Below are 10,846 nucleotides of genomic sequence, written 5' to 3' on the forward strand. Positions count from 1 at the left end.
ATGGTCTCATGTTGAATGTACTGGGGAGGAAAAATTAATAAAACCCAGTATGAATGAACAAGGTCTCACTCCCCAAGTTTCCTCCAATCTGATATTTATAATAGGACATCATACAAGGGTAGACTCTCACAGCTGCTGTCAAGCTTAATACAAATGGTTTTGAATCTTGGATGCTCTTGGATGTGTGTTATTTATACTGTGCATGGTATACTCATTTAGCATTTCCACCTTGAAAACCTCCTGTTACTTAGGCATCGAGAAAACTTTGAAATTAAGAAAGTTATAAACTTCAAAAGATTGCTATTGGTTGAACTTACAAGAGTATAATAGGGAATCAGAAGAGGACAAAAGAATCCAGTGGTATTCAAATCATGTTAGAGACCATATGATGTCTGCCTGCTGTTTAGGGACTGAATAGCAAATTGCAAAGAACTCCTAATCATAGGTGTGGTCTAAGTGCCTATTAGAATACCTTGAGCAGTTAGCAGTAGCAGCAAAAGTCTACTAAAAAAAGTCAGAAACATCCAAATTTGTTGTTGGTCAAACAGGTTGGCTTAGTTACTGGCGTTATCAATAACACCAGTGGCTAAAAAACCTTGATACATAATGATACAATAGAATACATATAATAATCCTTTCAGAACTGCAAGGGTTGGAAGGAGATACCATGTCTGTTCAATGCCTGATGCAAAGCTAATGATTAATTCAATCCTTTTTGTTTTTCCTCTTCTTCCCTTCCCGGAAAACCAAATAAGGGTCCCAATGACATTCTGCCTTGGCTGTTCCCACTTTTGGAAATGCTGTCAATGATACGTGTGTAGTGCATGAGGACTCAGTTTTCTCCCTGACCTGTAGGACGGATGGAGGAAGATGGCTCTGGGTGCCAGCAGACACGCTGATGGTCAAACCCTGAGGAGGAGGAACATCCTATGCCTGGGACTGCATCAAAGCCCCTGAGTTACCAGTGATTGTGCATTCCTCTGGAATCCCTCTTTTTCTGAACCCTGGGTCCTAGAATGGCTGCTCATAATCTAGAACAGGGTGGGGCAATAAGTAACACATTTGCACCTCATAGGCCTGAGATGTAAGTTTGGGGCTCTGTGTTGAGAAGAATTGTATAGCTCAGTTGGAAAGCAAGTCATGGTCAATTAGTGATGCCATTTAGAACTGGGTTTTCATCCACTAAACACGTAACATTGACAGCAATTCCAACAGTGGGAACATCCATGGGAAAATGTCACTGGGACCCTTATTTGGTTTTCTGGGAAAGGAAGAAGAAGAAAAAAAAAAAAAAAAGAACTTGAATTAGTCACCTGCTTTGCATCAGACATTGAACAGGCACTTTCAGACATGGTATCTCCTTCCCTGCCTTGCAGTAATCAATTATCATGGAGAAATCAATTAGTGATGTCTGCCACTGGCTAGGGCTAAAGGAAGGCAGCACACGCCAGCTTGTGAGAATTCCTATCCATAATGCAAGACTTGGCTCAAATACCATCTTACAACCATATCCCAAGATTTAGAATTAAAGCAATGTATGAACTAAAGGGTAATGAGATCATCCCTATCATTGTTTCTATATTTTAGGCAGTTAATTTATTATACTACCTTATACTATAATTTTTTCTTATTATTACCACCAGATTATAAGCTCCTTGAAGGCAGGCCCTTCTTCTAAATCATCCTTAAGTAACCATGACTCCCCCTCCGTCTCTCTCACTTCCAACTCTAATGCATGCATTCAGACTTTCTTCTGGTGACACATTCAAAAAATGTTTGCTGAGCCCCTATTAGGGACTAGAAGTGACGACAAGAGGACAAAGCTCAGCTCTGTGGAGCCTGCGGCTCGGCGTAAGGCAGGTGCCCAGAAGCTCTGCTGCTAAATCTGCCTGCTGGACTCATTGCATCCTACTCTTAAGGCCTGGTGAGTGGTGACCCGGGCTGTGGCCGAAGCTGAGTGAGCATTTGGGACCAGCACTGGGTGTAGAGCAGCCTTCCGTGGCAGGCCCTTAGTGAGAGGAACTCAGAAGAGTTGCTAGCAGAAGGTGGGAGGTGATTGAAATGCCAAAGACCCAGGGGGTCCCAGGGACTAATTTGCTAGCAGAGGTGGTTGCATTTTCTCAAATCTCTACAAGTTTCTGGAGTAAGCTTGGAAAGCCAGGCAGCTTCTGATGAGTAAGCAGAGGCTGCCACCGTTCAACGGGACTGTAACTGCCCGCAGGTCAGTGCAGAGGGAAGGCCCGTCTGTCCTGGTGTGCAATGATCAAAGGCTTCTTTCCTGGAATTCTCCCCTGCATTCCTGCTTTCTGGTGAGAATTGGTTAGACATTTCACCTTAACTTCCCTTATCAGAAAAATTGAAAGGATAAGACTCAATTATTTTGTATCTATTGAGCTATGTTTGCATTTCTAACTTCCTAAATCATCTTACCTAGGCTGCTTGAAAGAAGTGTGTCCTAGACTTAGAATAATGTTTAATTTTTAGAAGATGCCATTCTCTTTCCATGGAAGGTTAGTAATTCCGAAGAAGTCAATATAACATTATCCAGTCCTTCTGTTAACATTTCGATTGCTTTCTTTGTCAGTCTTCTTGTCTCAATGGCAAAGGGTATAAACGTTTCAACAGCTGTGGAAGAAATGTTTATTACCCTCCAGTTAGGCAAAGCGATCCCTCTTCCCCAAAACAATGCTTGGGGTTAAAGACTTGCCTCCCCTTTGCAATTTAGTTTGCACCTTTATTTCTGAGAATGACTTCAATTCAGGCAGTTGGTAAATCAAGGATCTGACTACCAGAAAACCCCCTCCTTCTTGCCCCTGTGGGCAAAAAGGATGGTGTTCTGGTTTGTGGTGGTTGTTTTGGGTGTGAGTGTTGTTTGATTTTTCTCTAGAGGTTTCTCAAAGAAGCTGACTTGAGTTTTCCAGGTGCCCCAGTCTGTTACATCACTCCTAAGCGTCAAGAATAGCTCAAAACCTCTATGCTGCTAGAGATGGCAAGTTAGGGTAGAAATCCCCCTGGTAGAAAATCCAATAGGTTCAGGTTCCTTGAGGTTCTCCCCTTTTGCCTCCATCTTCTTTACCTGTTAGTTCCTTCCAGTATGGGAAAATCCCTGGAGACACTGCAATGCCGGTGGCACCAGGAGACCCCATGTGAGGGCCATTCTCATTAGGAGCAGTCAGACCCCCATGGCAATGCCACTTTCATCCCGCATGCCATGCTCAGAATCCTTCCAGGCTCCCCAGTGTCAGTGGGACATCAGAGTCCTCCCTGGGAAGGCACGGGTGCCTCAGCCTAGTGTTCTGTCTCTCACCCTCCAGCCCCTCTGGTAGACACATCCTGTTCCTGGCGACCTTGGGCATCTGGGCTTTCCATGTTCTGTGCTGGCATTGGCCTCCAGTGGCCTCCCCGGCCCTGCCCTGTGAACATGTCTGACTATGACCCACACTGCAGAGCCCAGCCTCTGTCACACACACTTTTTCTCCACCTCCCTGTGTTAATTATTATGTACTCCATAAAGGGATCTTGGAGATCGTGTAGTCTGACACCCCATTTAGTAGGCAAGAATATCGAGGCCTAAGAGGCAAAAGGAGAATTGGTTCACATAGAACCCAAGGGTCCTGGTGTACGCTTGAGCAGCACATACACTAAAATTGGAACAATGCAGAGAAGATGAGCATGGCCCCTGCACAGAATATCATACAAATTCATGAAGCATTCCATCTTTTTATGTTTATTCCAACACTGTTCATGATAGTAAAGTCGGGAAATCAACCTAAGTATCCATTAATAGATGAGTGGATAAAGAATACGTGGGGCCGGGTGTAGCAGCTCACGCCTATAATTCCAGCACTTTGGGAGGCCGAGGCGGGTGGATCACCTGAGGTCAGGAATTTGAGATCAGCCTGGCCAACATGGCGAAACCCGCTCTAAAGAAAATTAGCCGGGTGTGGTGGTGGGCGCCTGTAGTCCCAGCTACTCCAGAAGCTGAGGCATGAGAATGGCGTGAACTGGAGGTGGAGGTTTCAGTGAACTGAGATTGCACCATTGTACTCCAGCCTGGGTGACACAGCGACACTCTGTCTCAAAAAAAAAGAATATGTGCTGTATATACTCAGTCCTAAAAGAGAATGGAATCATGTGTTTTGCAGCAACGTGGATGGAACTGGAGACCATTCTCCTAAGTGAAATAGCTCAGAAACAGAAAGTCAAATATCGTATGTTCTCACTTAGAAGTGGAAGCTAAACAGTGGGTCCATATGGACATACAGGGGAATCCTTGGAGACTTCAGAAGGTGGGGAGGTTGGGAAGTCGGTAAGGGCTGAAAGATTACCTATTGGGTCCAGTGTTCATTATGTGGGCAGTCGGTACACTAAAAGCCTAGATGTCATCACTATGCAACATAGACATGTAACAGAACTACATTCCTCCTCCCTAGATCTATAAGAATAACAAAAATATAGTGGGGAAAAAAGAGCCCCAGCGTCATTTCTGCTGCACTGTCTTTTATTTTGTTGTCTTATCAGCTTTTTTTTTTTTTTTTTGAGAAAAAGTCTCACTCTGTTGTCCAGGCTGGAGTGCAGTGGTGCGATCTCAGCTCACTGCAACCTGTGCCTCGCAGGCTTGTGATTCTCCTGCCTCAGCCTCCTGAGTACCTGGGATGACAGGTGCCTGCCACTACCCTCCCGCTACTTTTTATATTTTTAGTGGAGACGGAGTTTCACCATGTTGACCAGGCTGATCTTGAGCTCCTGACTTCAAATGATCTACCCGCCTCAGCCTCCCAAAGTGCTGGCATTACCTGCATGAACCACAGCACCCGGCCCTCTTACCAGCTTTTGTTGCCCATCTACGAATCTGTCTGATTTCTCCAACCAGATTCTCAGCCCTTTGAGAATAACTATGTCTGGTTTCCTTTGTGCTACTACTTATTTCCTTTGTAACAGTCAGCAGAGCCTGTAAAGAAGGATCCTCTGACTGAATTGATGGATGAAAGCTGTGTGCTTTATAAAACAGCAAATCACCAGGACACCCATCTTGGAGACTGTTGTGACACTCAGAACAGGGGCTGTTGAGCTGCTGGTACCGGAAAGCAAATCATGCCTTGTCATAGAGCAGACCTGCTGGACAGAGATGAAGCGGTCACTGGGTCCAGTGTTGTCATTGTTCAGTGCAGATGCCGAAGCCCAGCATGCTGAGGTCACACAGGTATCTGTTATCGAAACCGGAATTGGAACAACGTCCTGCCCTGTGTTTATCACTTCAATGCCCCCCAGTTTTCCTGGACAAAGGTTTGCATGAATAGGAGCTGAGGGAAGTAAGCAGGAAGGAAGAGAAGCTGCTGCACTGAACAGAAGTCAGGATGCTGGGGCTCTGCGTGTGTTCCTGCAGCAGGGCCCGGTAACCGAGGCCAAGGAGGCTCCCAAACTTCTCTGGTGTCTTTCCCAAGCTTCTGCTCTCCTTTCTCTTTTCAGCTAACCTCCAGGCTCTCTATCTTTTTGTCCTTAGGCTCTAGTCTCTGATTAAGATGTGCTCACTTCCCTCTTAGCAGAACTCATCACATCAGGCCTCACCTGTCCCCAGAACTCCCTTTTTAATTATAGAAAACGGCCCGCTGACCTGCGAAAGGGCTGTCAGGTGAGGTACCCCTTCTCAGACTCATGATTCTTTTGGTCCTGCTTTTCCAAATCTTCTCCCACTTCTGTCTCTGCCTTCTGTCTCTGTCAAACAACCACTGTCAACAGTTCTTTAAATTAAAAATCATTGCTCAGGAAGCAAATTTGTTTGCGGGAAGAATGACAGTCTGTCGCCCTGCAGAGGGCGGCGTTCATGACCGTGCTTGAAGGAATTCACAGGTCAGGCCCAACAGTGCCCAGCGCGTTGATCAGGCAGCTTGAGCATGGGTTGTCTTCCGCCTTCTTGCTGGTTTGACACCGTGGATAAAACCCGGTCATGTTTCCAGAAGGATTCTGAAGAGGTTTTGTAAATGGAAGAAATGACTTGCTCTTGTTAGGAAAGCAAAGCCAATCTTTGAGATATTCAGGGAATGTGAGATCTAGCGGACTCTTACTGCCAAGTTTCTTATCATGAGAAACTCTCAGCTCCTTAGTGGAAGGAAACTAAATATATGCGAGGCATTAGCAGCTGACTCAGACGACTGCACCAGCGCAAACCTTGTTGTGACTAATTTGCAAACTTAGTGCAGGGAAGGTCCTTAGACGCGATTCTGGAATGGCCAACCCTATGAGCTTCCACAGATGCCGTGGGCCACTTTTAGAGCCCACGGATGCAGCATGTGGCTGTTGGGAACAGGCTTTGCTGTGGAAATCAATGATGGCTTATAATGCCTCTAACTGCCATAAATGTTTTCATAGGATTATTATTTATGATCTCAAATAATATTTCCATTTGATTAGCGGTGAAACAAACCAGGATGTGAGGAAATGGGAACTTAATTAAAGATTGCTGCCTGGTCAGGGTGGCGTTCCAGACCACGGATCCTGCTATGTAGGAGGGACGCCCAGATTTGCCCTGAGCGGGCCTCCCTTCCTCTTCTCGTGCAGCCTCGAACTCGGGGTGTCTCTTGCAGTGCCACTTAGAATCATTTCACCGAAGATGTAGGTGATTAATCAAGGCCCCAGTGTCACAATGGCCCATTGTCCCTGAAGGCATTCCTTTGGCCGGCTTCTGACCTTTTCTCTTGGGGCAAGTGTGCATTTTCCCAAACTCTTAATGGACAAGAACTCATAGACAATGGCCCTGCATGTAACTTTCATTTGCAGGATGGAGCAGAGACAGTTCGGGTTGCTGGACATAGGGAAAAGGGCATGCATTAACTCAATCTTTGTATTCTCATCAAAAAACAGACACATATTTTGAAGAGGATGGCTTTCCATTCGGTTTTTTATTTTTAAAAGAATCCATTGCACATAAGCCCATCCTGATAATATTAAAGGAAATTAAAATAAAAGACTCACTCACAGTCCTACCACTCTGACACTCTGGAAATTTAATTATTTCCATTTACGGTGTTTCCCTCTAATCTTGTCCATATACAAAGTTTTTACTCAGTTGTCATCAAAGCTCCCCTGGCTTTTAAAAGAATTACATTGTGATGGAGATATCTCTTTTAGATAGTTATGTATCATTATTAAAGATTCAAAATATCATTAATTTCTGTCAAGCTCTATTATGTTTATCATCTATCACTGTGTCAGCACACTAATCACTTCCTCAGCTGCCTCAGGACTACGGCTTAACTATTTGCTTTTAATAGAAATCGGACCACTGCAGCCTTTCTCTGCACCAACAAAGACATGCCATTTCATGAGCTGTTGATCCCTCGAAACAAGTAAAGTCCTTTCATGGTCTCCTACATGGTTGAAATTTTTTTTAGATGATGAAAATGAAAGGTCAGAGAAGTTTGTGGAGACAAAGAGACTCATCCCTATTTTCCTGCAGTCCCTGGATGAAGAGCAGTGGTGGACAGCAGCCAGCCTTTACACAGTGGTGTGGAGAATTCTGCAGGAGGGATGGTTCCTCCAACCCTGTGTCCCCAGGCTTGGCTGACAGCTGCCCAGGCAGCTGAGATGCAGGAATTGGCTCAGGTTATCCTGAAGGTGCAAGATTGGACCCTGGCTCTTTCTACAGGCACGGTCCTATCCCTGTAACAAAGCATGAGAATCGGGGCTTCCGAATCAGATACTCTGGGTTCAAGTTCAGACTTTCCCATTTACTTAATATGTGGTATCAGGTAAGTTATCTGACCTTCCTCGTTCTTGTTCCTTCATATTTGACATAGAAATTATATCACTAATTCATTCAATAGATATTGATTGAGCACAGTTCTGGATACTGGGAATATAATGGAGTTTACAGACGAGGAGTGGGGAGGGGATACAGATACTGATCAAATTGTCACCCTGTGAACTGCAAGTGCATTCATTAAGGAACAGAGTGCCACACTATGAGAGCCTGTTAAGAGGGAACTTGACCTTGTTAGGCACGTCAGAGGGTGAGTTCACCAGCTGAGGACTGGAGGGAACACCATTCCCACTACCGGGAACAGAAAGTAGATAGTCTCTATACTAAGAGGAAGCATTGTCACCAAAGGTTCCACAGAGGTAGGGGGGCCAAGAAGCACAGGGGCCAAGGGAGATGTGGCTGAAGGGGTAGGAGCCATGGCCCCTGTTAAGGATTCTCTCCCTGTGATGGTGAATTTTAGGTGTCGACTGCGTTAAGGGATGCCAGCTAGCTGGTTAAGTATCATTTCTGGGTATGTCTGTGAAGGTGTTTCCAGAAGAGGTTGGTGTTTGAATCAGTAACTGAGTAAGGAAGATCCACCTTCACGCAATGTAGATGGTTACCATCCAATGGGTTGAGGATTCAGATAGAGCAAAACACACACACACACACACACACACACACACACACAACCCACAAAGGAAAGAAGAATCCATTCTGTCTCTTTGGGAGCTGGGACAACTTTCTTCTCCTGCTCTCCTGCTCTTGGACATCAGAACTTCAGGCTCTCCAGCCTTCAAACTTCAGGATTTTCACTAGTGGCCCTGGTTCTAAGGCAATTGGCCTCAGACTGAGAGTTACCCTTACCCCAACAGCCACCTGGTTCTCAGGCCTTCAGACTGAGATTGAGCTATGCTCCTGGCTTTCCTGGTTCTCAAGCTGGCAGAAGGCCTATTGTGGGACCTCTCAGCCTCCATAATTGTGTGAGCCAGTTCCCCTATTAAATCCCTTCTCATATATCTATTTTTGTATCTATATATCAGTCTACCTATCTACCCATCTAGCTATCTATTTATCCATCTAGATCTGTCTTTTCTGCCCTGAGTAACACATCCCCTAAGAGCAAAGAGAAGCTGTGGAGGGTGTAGCAGTGCCTGCTATAACGAGACATGGGCACTGAAATGTCACTCTCACTGCAGCATGAAGCTGGTATTCCCAGTGAGTTGGAGCAGATGCAGGAAGACCAATGGGTCTCCAGAGAATTCACCTGGTTTCCTCTCTATTAGAATCTGGCAGCTGGCTTAGTGCTTGGGATAGCGTTAGTGCTGAATAAATATTTGTTTCAGTGAATGAATGATCTACACTGATGATTGCAGAGGTGGAGAGACTTAGTCGGATTTTAGGGGTATTTGGGAGAGAAGGTTGACATTTGTTGATGCCTGGCCTGGGGAGGTCACCATCCAGGCACCCTTGCTGATTGTGGTTGGGACTCCATGTCTGGGTTCCACTTCGCAGGGACCTCAGCTGGGATGACTGGAACCTATTGGCTCTGCCCATGATTTCCATATAGAAGGTTAAATTTTCTCTCATAGTTCCCTCCTGGCCTTTTATTTCTGCCTCCCCCATTCCCCACTGTTCCCCAGTTGTATCCTAGTCAATTTAGAATTAACACTCAGTGATGAAAAAAAATAACCCACCCAGAAGTGGCATGCTGTTTAAATTCCATATCCCTCTGCCTGACATGTTTCACGTTAATATAGTGTAAGTTCATTCCTAAGACCATGAACTCTTTCATATCGAATTGTCGTGTATTTCACAGACAATGTAAACCACGCAGTAGGTATTCATTGCTGAATAATGATCTATTCAGCCTTGCAGGTTCGTCCTCAGTCAATATCTTGGACCATTCTGTAAGCATCATTGTCTCCAGAATATTCAGTTTGAGCCTTTGCTCAGTCCCAAAATGCTCTCCATTGTTGGCTACTTTCCAGAAAACACATTTGCCTCATGTGATAATAATAATATAATAATAATAACAACAATAACGATAGCATCAGCAGCAGCTGAAAACTATGTAGTGCTTCCCATTTGCCAGGAGCTGTTCTGAGTGCTTATTTCACAGAAATGTACATTCTACACTCATCCTCCTGCAAGGTTATTCAGTTATACGAAAGAATTATCTCAAGGGAGCGTCACAAAACACAACCATACTACATACAAACACTATGTATTTGGTAAGACGCTATCAATAGAAAATGAGCCGAAACACTGTCTACTTAACTATATGTTTAAAGCCCTTCTGTTTGGTTTGTAATATTAAAGTGTGTTTTCTATAAATGGTACATTCCTTCGTTTAAAAAAATAAAACATTTAGGGCCGAGCAGGGTGGCTCACGCCTGGAATCCCAGCACTTCAGGAGGCCGAGGCGGGCGGATCACAAGGTCAAGAGACTGAGACCATCCTGGCCAACACGGTGAAACCCCGTCTCTACTAAATACAAAAAATTAGCCGGGCGTGGAGGCAGGTGCCTGTAATCCCAGCTACTTGCGAGGCTGAGGCAGGAGAATCGCTTGAACCCGGGAGGTGGAGGTTGCAGTGAGCCGAGATCATACCATTGCACTCCAGCCTGGGCAAAAAGAGCGAAACTCCGTCTAAAAAAAACCAATAAATAAATAAAACATTTACAGTAAAGGATTCTATAATATATTCTGTTTTGAGGAACCTGAACCCAGGTGGAGATGCACAGGCAATGGACCTAGCCCCGAAGTCTGGTGGCGTCTCGGGGCTGTCCCATCTGACCGACGAAGATGAAGGAATATGTGATAAAGCTGAAGACTGTTAAGGATTTCACAGTGTTTCCACTCTTTACTTTTAACTGTGCAATAAAATTCATTTCCCTACTGGAACTTGGCTCTGAGGGTTTACGTTTGAAAGGCTAAAGTCACGCCAAGCCATATTTCTCCCCAAGTGGAAAAGAATAGACTATTTGATGTAGAGTGGATCTATGATGAAGAATGAGAGTGTGAGAAGAAAAGAAACTCTTTTAAGCAAATGAAAGTAAGAGTTTGGTTTTTATTTGGAATTCCTAGAGCACTCTTTTGATGTTTA

The 10,846-nt window shown here is 44.8% G+C and overlaps 1 non-coding gene across 1 annotated transcript; it reads left to right on the forward strand.

Moving 5' to 3' along the window:
* Positions 1–3,617: 3,617 nt before the first annotated feature.
* LOC115893311 lies at positions 3,618–3,723 on the forward strand. The gene has a single exon (XR_004053329.1). It is a non-coding gene; the product is annotated as a U6 spliceosomal RNA (small nuclear RNA).
* Positions 3,724–10,846: the final 7,123 nt, after the last annotated feature.

This window comes from Rhinopithecus roxellana, chromosome 14 (assembly GCF_007565055.1).
Source record: "Rhinopithecus roxellana isolate Shanxi Qingling chromosome 14, ASM756505v1, whole genome shotgun sequence".
In the NCBI taxonomy this organism is placed as follows: domain Eukaryota; kingdom Metazoa; phylum Chordata; class Mammalia; order Primates; family Cercopithecidae; genus Rhinopithecus; species Rhinopithecus roxellana.